Source organism: Aegilops tauschii, chromosome 1 (genome assembly GCF_002575655.3).
Source record: "Aegilops tauschii subsp. strangulata cultivar AL8/78 chromosome 1, Aet v6.0, whole genome shotgun sequence".
In the NCBI taxonomy this organism is placed as follows: Eukaryota; Viridiplantae; Streptophyta; class Magnoliopsida; order Poales; family Poaceae; genus Aegilops; species Aegilops tauschii.
Genome location: NC_053035.3, coordinates 488,324,143 through 488,339,463, shown reverse-complemented (window position 1 = coordinate 488,339,463; position 15,321 = coordinate 488,324,143). Strand labels below are relative to the sequence as shown.

Here is a 15,321-nt window from a genome sequence, read left to right as displayed (position 1 = left end):
CCATCTACAGACAGTACAAATCATGTTTCATTAACTGAATTTACTGAAATAATTTGATTCTTGCATCTGCAGACAGTCCAAATCATGTTTCATTAACTGAATTTACTGACAGCAATTCCAAACATCTGCAAACTAACTACCACCAACACAAACCCTAGTTTGATAACACTGACCTGAGGAACAACACATCCATAGAACCTCCTCCCAGTGTCCTTTCCTTCAAATGCAACATATTTCATGCATGGGGCCAAGTGCAGTCTACATGTGATGCTTGCATCTGCAGCTCTACCACAGAAGGATGGATCTATAGTGGTGTCAGGGTTCGCCTGCATTGTAGCACACTAGTGAACCGCAGAAAAGATAGCAACTGCTCCAAACATGGTCTCAAATCGAAGAACACTTGAACACTAACCCTAACCCTAGGTGCAAAGCAGATATCTTACCCAGTGCTGCTCCAGATCCATGCCGACCAGCTCCTCCTCGTCGCTGCTCTCCTCTCCATCCTTCCACGACGGCATCTTCTACGGCGGGGAGGGAACCGTGCCTCCGGCGGCGGCAACAGGGGACAGAGCAGAGGAGTGAGAGTGAGAGAGTGAGCGAGTGGAGTGGAGCGGCGGGGAGTGGGGGCTCTGTTTTGTACCGACAGCCGTAACGGCCGTCAACCCACTCGCCGTCTGGCCTCGCCCACGTGGCACCTGACGGGTGGGCCAGCCCTGTCAGAAATCGGGTTAACTGCGGCAAACCGGTCATTTGTTTTTATTGAGAAAATTTACAAGTAAAGTGGTGGATTTTTGGGACGCGCTGGAAATGTGGTGGCATTTGGATGCTTCAACTTCGAATGTGGTGGTTTTTTGCAATTCACTCCAGAAAAACAAACTGAAAACTCTGCAAGTGATTTAGTGCTCAGTTGATTCAAAAGAATATCGTAGTATGTGCAATGATGATCTAGCATTATCGGTGGTGATGCTGGACTTCTGGATGACTATAGTGAGGGTGAGGCTGAGCAGGATGATCGTGAAGACGACGTCGAGCTACGGATCATCGATGACAGACTAATGTTAGTCTGAAAAGAAGACACGGACTAGTGATTGACGACAATGACGATGAGTACTTTACCTTGAAATCCATCTAACGATAACAGGCGCGAATTATACGAGGATTGACCAGTCCTTGGAAGCGTGCTCTATTTTCTCAGACACTCGACAGCCGTCAGTCAGATAGGATGCCTGACCCGCTGTGCTTATATGAAATGTTAAACTGGAAAATCGAATCAACAAGTGGTCCCATGGTCTAGTGGTTAGGACATTGGACTCTGAATCCAGTAACCCGAGTTCAAGTCTCGGTGGGACCTCTTTTTTTTCCTTATTTATTTTTCCAGGAACAACCTCCTAATAGATCGTATCTCTATTGCCAATTATTACTTTCTTATTTGATTCTCCCTATTATTTCGAATCTTCTCCATGGAGTTTGTATTTTTGTTTGCAGTTTTCCATACTTCTTTCTGCGAAATGCAATTTTCCATACAACATATGGCATTCCTTATTTCTTAATCAGGAGAGTAAATTTATCCAAATCAACAACATTGTTGCCTACCCCGTATTTTCCAAACGTTGTATGGTGTCACTATTTGACATCTCCTTTTGTCCCAGATACATGAAAGATCAATGACACGTATACGACCTCTTCTTGGTTTTGTACTTTGCTCCCTCTCTCTTGGTATCATGCTCTTTGATATGTCTCAAACACATCTATAATTTTTGATGATTTTATGCTATTATAATATCATTTTATATACTTTTTATATCAATTTATATTTTTTTGGACTAACCTATTAATTCAGTGTCCAGTGCCAGATGTTGTTTTCTGCATATTTTTGATTTTACAGAAAATCAATATCTTCAGAGGTAAAAAAAAACTCTAAGGATTTAATACGATTGTTTTCGGGGCACGAAGGTTCCAGGAAGCATCGAAAGGAAACGAGAGGAGCCATAGGGGCTTACACGACCAAGTGGCACGGTCAAGGCCTTGGCTGGCTCCCTAGGCCATGTGGCCCCATGTACACCGCCGTACGTCCATTTTTCCGCCTATAAATCTCATATTCGTGAAACCCTTCGCAAGATTTTTCTCTAAATTTTTTTGCCGTCGCAAGCTTCTGATTCGAGGAGATCAAATCTGGAGGCATGTTCCGTATCTGCCGGAGGCTTTTTCATCAACCTTGCTGCCTCCATGACCACGTGTGAGTAGTTCCTTTACAACCTTAAGGTGCATAGCAGTAGCTAGATGACTCGCTCCATCTTTGATTTTCAATACTAAGTTCCCGTGAGCTACCTTACCTGATGGGATTCAACGCGACGTAATCCATGCATGTGTTTGTTGGGATATTATGGATTATCACTTTATGATTAGATTTTTCATTGAATTCAATTGAATCTTTTGAGTTTTTCTTGTTGTATAATCAAATAGCTTTGCATGCTCTCCGATCTATCTATCTTCTTTGGCCAAGTTCGATGGTTTTTTCTTCAGAGGGAGTGGTGCTTTGTAGTGAGTTCTAGTTTTGCGATGTTCTATATCCTAGTGACAGAAAAGGACAAGCCACATATTGTATTGTTTCCATGGAGCATAAAACGACAGTGTCTCGTCATATTGACTGATGTTTTGCTGTCTGCATTATGTCATCATGCTAATTGCAATGCTCTGTTTCTTGTAAGCTTAATACTTTGGGATGCATGCTGGATAGCGGTCTTTGAGTGGAGTATTAGATGTAGATGCATTTTGGTCTACTTATCACGGATGTAATGCCTATATGAGATTATACCATGAATGATCATAATCATCATATAAATATTACAATTTAGTCACTGCCAACTGTAATTTGTTCACCACCGCACACTTGTATGCTTGAGAGAGATGCTACTAGTGAACCTATGCTCCCTGGTTCTATTCTCCTTTACTGAAATCCTTGTTACAATTGATATTCTTTGTAATGTTTTACCTACCCTTCAAACTATCACTATCACTTGCATTTAATCCAATGACCATCCAAATTAGGTAAGCATGTTGACCCCCTGCAGTCTCCTTACAAAAATGGCAAGTAATTGCCCCCTACCTTCCCCTGTGTCACGCCAAAACCTCCATCCCTTCTCCCCTCTAATAACCCTGACAAAAAACCTAGAGTAAAATAGGTCTCCCATTTTATTTTATTTTTTGCACTTGAAAAATGCCTCTCCCATTTTATCCCAGGAAAATACTTCCTGATTGATCATGTCTTTATTGGGTTTAATGACTTTTTTATTTGACTCTCTCAATTATTTAATATCCTCTACACAATTTGTATTTCCGTTTGCAAATTTTAGTACATCAGTACACCATTCTCTAATTAGTATTCATGAGATTAACACCTACTCAATATCAAAAAATAAGATAGGGAAAGTGTACCAGACAAGTGAAAATTGTCGTTGTCGGTATTAGACAAGGTTGGAACTTGGTGTAGGCGCACCCGATATGCAGAAATAATTTAGTAATTAAAAAAAGGTAAAATAACTTTTTTTTTGGAAACCTCATGACCAAATGTTGTACCCGTACGAAAAATTCTGCGAAGGAATCAAAATTAAGACTATATACAATTCACTGTTCATTAGGTTTGTACTAGGAAATTTGTTTTTTTGGCCTAAGGTCAACAAAAGTTTATTCTTGCGCTAATTGTTTTTGTACGGATACAAAAGTAGGTCAACTTTGTTTCACAAATAGTTTCAGTTTTTTTTGAGTTTTTCTATAACTGATATTTTTTTTCCTTATCAGGTGCACCAGCACCCGAGTACATCAGGGTATTACCCATATGGGGCAACGAATGTTCTCTAACAGGAATATGGCTTATAGAGGAACATACATCCCAAACAACCTACACTGCTGAAATCACTGATCTCATCGGCCGCTATTTTGACATGGTTTCTAGAATGACATTGGACCTTCTTAAGATTTTTTTTTGTTTTCTACACCCTATACCGCTTTATAGTACTCTTTTCCTCATCTGCAAAGCAAATCCGTGTAACTGAGTGCGCCGGATTGCGCCGGCCCAAGTCGTTCATTGTTGCCTCCCCTATTGCACGCTTGGAGGCTCAGCGATGTTTTGGGTTTCGTGTGCATTCACTATTTGTTTTGTTCGATGTTTTTCTAATTTCTTTTGTGATATTTGTTTTTTTATTTTCTTTCTAGTTTATTTAAAGTACCCTTTTCCTTCCATATTTTTTGTTTTTATTCTTGTTTTTTAATTTATCACTTTTTTCTTAATTTTTCTGTACAGTAAATATTTTTCTAATACTCAATGAATATGTTTCAAAAAGACACGAAATATTTTTTTGAATACACATGGAACAATTTTTTAATGTAGAGTGAAATTTTATTCAACGTCCGGTGAACGTTTTTCTAATATACAGTGAATAGTTTTTGTATGTTTTTTAAAATTAATATTTTAGATCCTTTAAAAATAAATGCAATAACCGATTTTTCAGAAACGACTGACCAGAAAACTGTAGGAAAAAAAAGCAAAAACCAAAACGATGTAACTTAGTGCAATCGAATGGGCCGGCCAATTAGCTAGCCTCCGATGCCAACGAGCCCAGCAGCAGCTCGTCAAAAAATCAGCTCCTCGGCGGGTAAACCAACGGCGTCTCCCTCTGCTCAAAAGCAGAGCACGGGACTCTGTTTCCGCTTCCACCTCCGCCCCCCTTCCACCACCGGCCCGCCGGTCGCCGCCGTGCACCCCCCCTCCCCCCTCCCCTTGCCATCGATTACGCCAAAAACCTTCCACCTCCCTTCCACGTCCGGCCCGCTGCTCGCCGCCGCCCGCTTCCCCCGGCAGTCGATTCTGCAAGAAATGCAAGAAACCTCCACCTCCGCCTCCGCCTCTGCCCCCCGCATGGATCTAGGGGGCCTGCCGGGCGAGCTCCTCACGGAGATCGCCCGCCGTCTTCCTTGCCCGGCTGACCTGGTCGCCCTTACCGCCGCGCTGCGCCGACCCATCGCCCCTCCGGCTCCTCGTCCGGCTCTGCCGTGGCTGTTGGTGCCACACCCATCTCCGCCGGTTCTTGCTCCGGGAGAGGCGCGGACGGCCATGTTCGTGTGCATCGGATGCGGAGGGCCACACCATCTCCGCGTCCCGGAGGAGTTCGCCGCCGGCCGCTTCTTCGGCTCCTACCCGCCTGGGTGGGTGTTCTTGGCCGGCGCGCAGGCCTCCGACCACGCCCTCATCAATCTGTACACGGGTACTCGTCTTCTCATCCCCGACTTCCTGACCATGACCGGAGACGCTACCTGTCAGCCTCGACGGATGGTGATGGTGGCGGCGGCGCTCTCCGCCGAGCCTGGCAAGGTCTGCTTCGGCGCCGCCATTGTCGGCACACCCTGCGACCCCGACATCAACAATGACGGCCCCGTGTTTGCTCTGTGGGTGCTCAACCGCTCGGCGCGCGACGAGCGACCGGTGGCGCACGGGTTCCACGTCGACGTCGGCGCCGGAGCCGGACATCAGCTGTTTCTCGAGGACGTGGCTTATCACGGTGGCGCCTTCTACTTTCTGACGAGCCAGGAGCAGCTGGTGGCCGTGCACGTCGTGGAGGGCGGCGGGGGGCTGTTAGCTCGGCAGCAGCTGATCGAGCACCGCCGGCCGGCGCCGGCCAATCCGCAAGGTCTGCTGGTGTCCGGTAGGTATCTACTCGCATCCCGTGGGGGTTGGGCAATGGTGGTGCGCTATCATTGGCCCGCTCTTCCTGGAGACCGTGAGCCAGGACCGGCAAGGCGGTTCACAATGTACCGCGGCGAGATTCATCACGGCGATGCTTTTACCACGTGGATGGAGCTGCAGCCGGAGTCTCTGCAAGGGCTCCTGGTGTTTGCAGCCAGGGGTTGCTCCAGCTTCATTGAAGATCATTCTGGCCTCCACAATCTCCTAGCGGGCGTTCGTTACCTAGATGATCGTGATGCTCGAGATTTGGATATGATCCAGGAGGATCCCAGCCTTCGAGAGTATCGTTGCAGCGACACATGTGGGTTTGGATGGCCGCCGGCGGCGATCCATTTCTACGCGACCTGGGTGAACTACCCCCCCTCGACATATTCTTCGCCGATTTGGTTCTTTCCCTAGGTGTGACCTGTGAGCACCGAATTGGTTCAGATTCAGACTGTTTTTGCCATTGCAAGAAAACTCTATTTCCTGTGGCAGTAGGCTCTCTTTTGGTTTATCATCTTGTTAATTGGTACTTATAAATGATCTTAATTGCATTTTTACCAGTAACATGCTGCCAATTTTTCATCTTGCTGAAGAATGTATGGTTCATCTTGTTTTCTTTTCCCTGAAGAATGTATGGTTGTGCGGTAAAAACGAGGGAATACCAAATTATCTATTAAAGAACCCATCGGTGACAAAACTTATAAAAATGTGGAAGCAGAAGAGCAAAACGCATCAAATGCTGGTTCTTGATTTTGACTTGGTCAACAAATTTTCAAGAAGCTCTCTCAAATAAATTCCGATAACGATTTTGCCTGGTCAACAATTTGTTAAACCAATCGGTGACAATCAACTTAAAAAATATATATCCATGTAACGACACACTCTCTTTTTCTTTTTTTCGCGATAAACTTCCAATCTATTCATCTTCAATCATGGTAGTACAACAAACATTAGAAATAACAAAAATTACATCCAGATCCGTAGACCACCTAGTGACGATTACAAGCACTGAAGCGAGTCGAAGATGCGCCGCTGTCATCGTCCCTTTCTTGCCGGAGCTAGGCAAACCTTGTTGTAGTAGTCAGTCGGGAAGTCGTCGTGCTAAGGCCCCAAAGAACCAACACACCAAAACAGCAACCGCCGCCGATGAAGATTGTAGATAAGAAGGACCCAACCTGAAGACACACGAACAAAGACGAACGACGGACCGATCCGAGCAAATCCACCGAAGACAGATCCACCGAGACACACCTCCACACTCCCACCGACGATGCTAGACACATCACCGGAACGGGGGATTGTAGATAAGAAGGATCCAACCTCAAGACACATGAACAAAGACGAACGGCGAACCGATCCGAGCAAATCCACCGAAGACAGATCCACAAGAGACACACCTCCACACGCCCACCAACGATGCTAGACACATCACCGGAACGGGGGCTAGGCGGGGAGACCTTTATTCCATCTTCAGGGAGCCACCGCCGTCTCGTTTTTCTGAATAGGACACAAACCCTAACAAACATAAAAAATATATTCTAAAAACGAAGCCCTCCCACCGGCAACACGACACACTCTCATCCAGACAAAAAAATGCCAACATACAACACAGTAGCATCAATATGATTTTGGATTGATTTTCCAATTTTTGATTTGGCCAACAATTTTTCAAGGAGCTCTCTCATTCAAGTGAGGTGTTCAATCCTTAATTTGGTTCACGATTTTGGCTGCTTAATGATTTCTCAAATCAATCAGCAATAACCAGCTTGTAAAAATACATTGGTCTCGCACCCTCTCATCACCTCACAAAAAATAAATGCCAATATGCAACACTATAGCACCAATACAATACACGTGCTCACCACTGGAAGAAACTTCCCTGCATACACGTCTGCGGATAGCACATAACTATACCACAGAAAGAGACCATCAAAATACCGCATTATATAAAAAAGGAAGAGACACTTTATCATCTTCCCCACACGTCAAACCAATTTTTTTAATGAAATCCTAACAATACGAATCGTGCAGCGAAGCGCGCCCAATTCTTTAGTATATATCAAATTCAAAGTAATTAAATAGTTTCTTTAAATATGAATCTCTTGTAGCATCAGTGTGTGTGAGTGATTAACATGCTGGAATTTTGTCTATTTGGGCCTAGCCCAATAACAGTTTCAGGAATTCCTAATAAATCCTAGAGGCCCACGCAGCCCATTCGTGCAAGGCAAAAGGTGGAACTAAAGTTTAGTCCCACAATGCTAGTTTAGAGGGAGTTGGACCTCTTTATAAGGGAGGTTCTTTCCCCACATGTATGGGGATGAGAACAAGAGGGACATCCACGCGCGCTCCTCCTCCGCCGCCCGCCGTGCCGTGGGTTGCGGCTCGCGGGAATGAGCCGAGCCGATGTTTAAACTTTTGCCACGCACTACGGGTATACGAACGGTTACACGGGAGCTGAAACGGTTTTGCTGTAGTGGAGATTGAATACGAACGGCGCACCTCTTCGCCTGTTGCCTGTTCGCTTCGTCTTCCTTTGTTCCTTCACCTCCCGTTCGCCTCTCTCTGCTGTGCCTATATAAGAGAGGTCGCGCCTCTCTAGAGAGACACATCAGAAGATCCTTTTCCTCTCGCCACAAAGTTCCTGAGCACTGCGCTGCTGCTACGATCTTCCCCATCCCGGCTTGCGGCATGCACCGCAGGTCGGGACAGTAGGCCTCCGAAACTCCACCTCTTTTGAGTCCTGTACAGGAGAAGGGTGATAAGGTTTTTGGGGAGCGCTTCGCGCGACTACTGACTTCTTCGTCACGGACGCCCCGGACTCCGACGCCCACTTCCCCAACGACGACTTCTTCCCCGACGTCGACAACCTCTTCGACGACATGGCTACCGAGGATGTCGACCCCAAGTCCAGTGCTTCTGCTCCTGCTGCTGTCCCGTACGTGTTCTTGTTTTTCCTGTTAGAGGTCCTGCCATAGTTCCTTGTTCTAGTGTTTGCCCTAGACATGTTAGGCTCTACTTCATATATGCAACTTGATCTACTGTCTGCTCTAGAGATGTTTGGTTCTAGTTCATATTTGCAGATGTTATTTACCTTCTCTCTGTCAGATCGCATGACTTGCTTTATCTCTGCTATTTTAGTCATGCTTTATCTAGTATTTCCGTTAATAAAATCATATGGTAAATTGCTCATATTTCCAACAATCCAAAAACCTTATGATAGGCAATTTACCCCAAGTGGTTTTGCTGCTTCCATGAGACCTCCTATGTTTGAGGGTATCCACTATAAGAGGTGGCACGTGAGAGCAGTTTTATGGTTTCAAACCATGAGCTGCTATGACGCCACTCTCAGCAAACCTGAAGGAGAGCATGATGCTCAACAGGCACAAGATTTTCAGAAAATGGATACCCTGTTTAAGGCTGCTCTTTTGAGTGTTCTTGGTGAGAACATAGTTGATGCTTATGCATCAATTGGTAATGGAAAAGATATGTGGGACGCACTCGAGGCCAAGTTTGGGGTCTCGGATGCTGGCACTGAGCTGTACATCATGGAGCAATTCTATGATTACAGGATGACTAAAGAGCGCTCCGTGGTTGAGCAAGCTCATGAGATACAGTCATTTGCTGGAGAACTGGAGCACTTCAATTGTATCCTACCGAACAAGTTTATTGCCGGAGGTATCATCACTAAGCTTCCTCCCACGTGGAGGAACTTTGCTACCTTACTGAAGCAAAAGAGGCAGGAGTTTTCCGTTCCGGATCTCATTGGTACTCTTGATGTGGAAGAAAAGGCGAGAGCAAAGGACAACCGTGCTCGAGGTATTGAGGGAGGTTCTAGTGCCAATCTGGTACAGAAGAAGAACTTCCAGCCCCACAAGTTCAAGAACAAGGGCAAGTTTGATGGTAAAACAAAGTTTGATGGGAAGAACAAGGCTGTGCAGCACACGAACTTCAAGAAGAAGAATGAGAAGAAGAAAGGTGCTTGTCATGTGTGTGGGGATCCTGATCATTGGGCTCCTAGTTGCCCTAATCGCTATGACAAGCGTCGTCCTGGGAAAGGCGGCAAGACTGCTAATGTTGTCATTGGAGACACTGACATGAAGGATGCTGGGTATGGTATATTCCCCACTATTCTTTTAGTATGTCATTCTCCTGATTGGTTGATTGACACAGGTGCTAATGTGCATGTATGCGATGATATTTCCATGTTTTCGTCTTATCAGACCGCAGGGACTTCCACCGTGCTGATGGGCAACGGTTCAAGTGCTTCTGTTCGTGGTGTTGGCACGGTCGATCTGAAGTTTACTTCGGGGAAGATCGTGCGGCTGAAGAACGTGCACTATGTCCCCTCCATCAATAAAAATCTTGTTAGCGGATCTCTTCTGTGTAGAGATGGATACACGCTTGTCTTTGAGTCGAATAAATTTGTAATATCCAAGTATGGAACCTTTGTTGGTAAAGGCTATGAGTCAGGAGGCCTGTTTCGTTTATCCTTATCAGACGTTTGCAATAAAGTTGTTAATCATGTTTGCAACAATAGTAAATCAAATGTGTGGCATTCACGTCTCTGTCATGTTAATTTTGGTTGCATGTCGCGACTAGCGAAATTAAACTTAATCCCTAGTTTCACCACTGTTAAGGGATCTAAGTGTCAAGTGTGTGTGCAAGCTAAGCAACCTCGTAAGTCTCATGTGACTGCGGAAACAAGAAATCTTGCACCACTAGAGCTCATACATTCAGATCTATGTGAAATGAATGGTGTTTTGACAAAAGGTGGAAATAATTATTTTATGACGTTAATTGATGACTCCACTAGATACTGTCATGTGTATCTTCTGAAATCTAAGGATGAGGCTTTGAACTATTTCAAGATCTATAAAGCTGAAGCGGAAAACCAACTTGATCGAAAGATCAAGAGGCTTAGGTCCGATCGTGGTGGAGAGTATTTCTCAAATGAATTTGATTCTTTTTGTGCGGAACCTGGTATAATCCATGAGAGGACGCCTCCCTATTCACCTCAGTCAAATGGGGTGGCCGAAAGAAAGAACCGTACTCTAACTGATTTGGTTAACGCCATGTTAGACACATCGGGTCTCTCCAAGGCATGGTGGGGGGAGGCGATATTGACGACATGTCATGTCCTAAACCGAGTTCCCACAAAGAACAAAGAGATAACTCCATTCGAGGAATGGGATAAGAAAAGGTTAAAGCTCTCTTATCTATGAACCTGGGGTTGTTTGGCGAAAGTCAATGTGCCAATTCCAAAGAAGCGGAAGCTGGGACCAAAAACTGTGGATTGTGTTTTCCTGGGATACGCTTTTCATAGCATTGGTTATAGATTCTTGGTTGTAAAATCTGAGGTACCTGACATGCATGTCGGTACGATCATGGAGTCGAATGATGCGACTTTCTTTGAAGATATCTTTCCCATGAAGGATATGGCCACCTCATCTAATCAGGAGATGCCTAGTTCATCAAATCAGGAACCAGTTACAGCTACTGAACCTTCCATTTCGATGGAACACTTTGAAAGTCCTGTGGAGGAGAACAATGAAGTTCCTACTAGGAGCAAGAGACAGAGGACTGCAAAGTCCTTTGGTGATGATTTTCTTGTGTATCTCATAGATGACACTCCCAATTCTATTTCAGAAGCCTATGCATCTGAAGATGCTGACTACTGGAAGGAAGCAGTTCGTAGCGAGATGGATTCCATCTTGGCGAATGAAACTTGGGAGATAACTGATCGTCCTTATGGGTGCAAACCTATAGGATGCAAATGGGTATTCAAGATGAAGCTTAGGCCTGATGGTACTATTGAAACATACAAGGCTCGGCTCATGGCCAAGGGTTATACCCAAAAGGAAGGTGAAGACTTCTTTGATACTTACTCACCTGTGGCTCGACTGACCACTATTCGATTACTACTTTCTCTAGCGGCCTCACATGGTCTTCTCGTTCATCAAATGGATGTTAAGACTGCTTTCCTAAATGGAGAGTTGGATGAGGAAATTTACATGGAACAACCAGATGGGTTTGTAGTAGATGGTCAGGAAGGAATGGTGTGCAAGTTGCTGAAGTCTTTGTATGGACTTAAGCAAGCACCCAAGCAGTGGCACGAGAAGTTTGAAAGAACTTTAACAGCTGCAGGCTTTGTTGTAAACGAAGCTGATAAATGTGTGTACTATCGCCATGGTGGGGGCGAGGGAGTTATCCTTTGCTTGTATGTTGATGACATACTGATTTTCGGAACAAATCTGAAGGTTATTAAGGAGGTCAAGGATTTCCTATCTGGTTGCTTTGAGATGAAGGATTTAGGAGTGGCTGATGTCATTCTGAACATCAAGTTGTTGAGATACGATGATGGTGGGATTACATTGCTTCAATCTCACTATGTGGAAAAGATCTTGAGTCGCTTTGGCTACAGTGACTGCAAGCCCTTTCCAACACCATATGATGCTAGTGTGTTGCTTCGAAAGAATCGAAGAATTGCTAGAGACCAATTGAAATATTCTCAGATTATTGGCTCGCTTATGTACTTAGCCAGTGCTACAAGACCTGACATCTCTTTTGCTGTTAGCAAACTGAGTCGGTTTGTCTCAAAACCAGGAGATGTGCATTGGAAAGCTCTAGAGAGAGTTTTGTGTTATTTGAAAGGCACTGCGAATTATGGGATTCACTACACTGGGCACCCAAAGGTGCTTGAAGGGTATAGTGACTCAAACTGGATCTCAGATGCTGATGAGATAAAGGCCACGAGTGGATATGTATTCACTCATGGAGGTGGCGCTGTTTCTTGGAAGTCTTGCAAGCAGACCATCTTAACGAGGTCAACAATGGAAGTAGAACTCACAGCACTAGATACAGCTACGGTCGAAGCAGATTGGCTTCGCCGGCTCTTGAATGACTTGCCGGTTGTTGAGAAACATGTATCGGGTATCCTTATGAATAGCGACAATCAAACTGTGATCACGAAAGTGAGCATCTCAAAAGATAACATGAAGTCATCAAGACACGTTCAGAGAAGGTTAAAGTCTGTCAGAAAAATGAGAAACTCCGGAGTTATTGCAGGATTATATCCAAACGTCTAAAAATCTGGCAGATCCTTTTACTAAGGGTCTATCACGTAATGTGATAGATAATGCATCGAGGGAGATGGGTATGAGACTGCTACCTCTTGAGCACTACGTTGGTTTTCCCTTGAAGAGGAAAGGGTGATGCAGCAAAGTAGCGTAAGTATTTCCCTCAGTTTTTGAGAACCAAGGTATCAATCCAGTAGGAGGCTCCTCAAAAGTCCCACGCACCTACACAAACAAACAAGAACCTCGCAACCAACGCGATAAATGGGTTGTCAATCCCTTCACGGTAACTTGCGAAAGTGAGATCTGATAGAGATAATAAGATAAGATAAATATTTTGGTATTTTTATGATATAGATTGGAAAGTAAAAGATGCAAATAAAAGTAGATGGGAAACTTATATGATAAAAGATAGACCCGGGGGCCATAGGTTTCACTAGTGGCTTCTCTCAAGATAGCATAAGTATTACGGTGGGTGAACAAATTACTGTCGAGCAATTGATAGAAAAGTGCATAGTTATGAGAATATCTAGGCATGATCATGTATATAGGCATCACGTCCGCAACAAGTAGATCGAAACAATTCTGCATCTACTACTAATACTCCACACATCGACCGACTCCTGCCTGCATCTAGAGTATTAAGTTCATAAGAACAGAGTAACGCATTAAGAAAGATGACATGAAGTAGAGCGATAAACTCATGCAATATGATATAAACCCCATCTTTTTATCCTCGATGGCAACAATACAATACGTGCCTTGCTGCCCCTGCTGTCACTGGGAAAGGACACCACAAGATTGAACCCAAAGCTAAGCACTTCTCCCATTGCAAGAAAGATCAATCTAGTAGGCCAAACCAAACTGATAATTCGAAGAGACTTGCAAAGATAACCAATCACACATAAAAGAATTCAGAGGAGATTCAAATATTTCTCAGAGATAAACTTGATCATAAACCCACAATTCATCGGATCTCGACAAACACACCGCAAAAAGAGTTACATCGAATAGATTTCCAAGAAGATCGAGGAGAACTTTGTATTGAGATTCAAAGAGGGAGAAGAAGCCATCTAGCTAATAACTATGGACCCGAATGTCTGTGGTAAACTACTCACAACTCATCGGAGAGGCCTTGGAGATGATGTACAGGCCCTCCGTGGTCGATTCCCCCTCCGGCGGAGCGCCGGTGAAGGCTCCAAGATGGGATCTCGCGGATACAGAAGGTTGCGGCGGTGGAATTAGGTTTTCGTGGTGCTCCTGGATGTTTTCAGGGTATGGGAGTATATATAGGTGAAGGAACGAGGGGCCCATGAGGGTGGGGGGCGCGCCGGGCACCCTCATGGCCGCCTCGTTTGCAGCTTGACGTCCACTCCAAGTCTCCTGGATTGTGTTTGTTCTGAAAAGATCGCTCCCGAAGGTTTCATTCCATTTGGACTCCGTTTGATATTCCTTTTCTTCGAAACACTAAAATAGGCAAAAAACAGCAATTTGGGCTGGGCCTTCGGTTAGTAGGTTAGTCCCAAAAATGATATAAAAGTGTAAAGTAAAGCCCATAAACATCCAAAACGGGTAATATAATAGCATGGAACAATAAAAAATTATAGATACGTTGGAGACGTATCAGAGACCCACAATATGAGTTGTTGAAAGTGCTAGTATTCGACTAGGGGGGTGGGGTGAATAGGCGATTTTTATGAAAGTCTTCAATGCAGGGGTGTTTTGAAGACAAACAATAGAAATGAACCTATTGACATGTAGCGGAAGGTAGACTACACTAGACAAGCCATAGTTAAGTAAGCAATGAAGTGAAAGCACGAAGACTATCAGCAGCTAGGTATTATGGATCAGGATGGAAGATAGTATGAAGCCAAACAGACAACAGTCTTCACACAGTGAAGTCAATCAGATCAGGCAAGTAGGCAAAGACTTCCCGAAGACAAACTGTAAGTAGGGTGAGAGAGGTAGGATAGAACCAGTTGCTCGGAGAGGACAAGGGATTTGTTGGACCAGTACCAGTTGCTGTGACAACTGTACGTCTGGTTAGGGAGGCTGAGATTCAACTCAGAAGACCGTGTCTTCACCTTATTCCCCTTGAGCTAAGAACACTTAGTCCTTGCCCAATCACTCTGGTAAGTCTTCAAGGGAGACTTCCAAACCTTCATAGACTTGCTCTCATTGTCTTCGCTCGAAGACATAGGATTTGGGTGAGCATCACATCAGTTACTCTGACTTTGTTCACTTGGACCCCACTTAACAGTACGGTGGTTCCTATGACTCAACAAAGAAGAAAAGGAAACTACGAAACAACTATGTCTTCGCACTCCATAGTCTTCACGCGATGTCTTCTCCTGTGATAGTCTTCAATGTGAATGTCTTCACAGACCACCATTGTCTTCAATGTCTTCACACATTTTTAGGGGTCATCTGTGGTAGGTAAACCGAATCAATATGGGACTACTACCTGTGTTGTCCTGCAATTCTCACAAACACATTAGTCCCTCAACCAAGTTTGTCGTCAAT

At 44.6% G+C, this 15,321-nt stretch overlaps 1 non-coding gene across 1 annotated transcript; it reads left to right on the top strand.

The window, feature by feature from the left end:
- Positions 1 to 1,279: 1,279 nt before the first annotated feature.
- Positions 1,280 to 1,351, top strand: TRNAQ-CUG (transfer RNA glutamine (anticodon CUG)). Its single transcript has one exon. It is a non-coding gene; the product is annotated as a tRNA-Gln (tRNA).
- Positions 1,352 to 15,321: the final 13,970 nt, after the last annotated feature.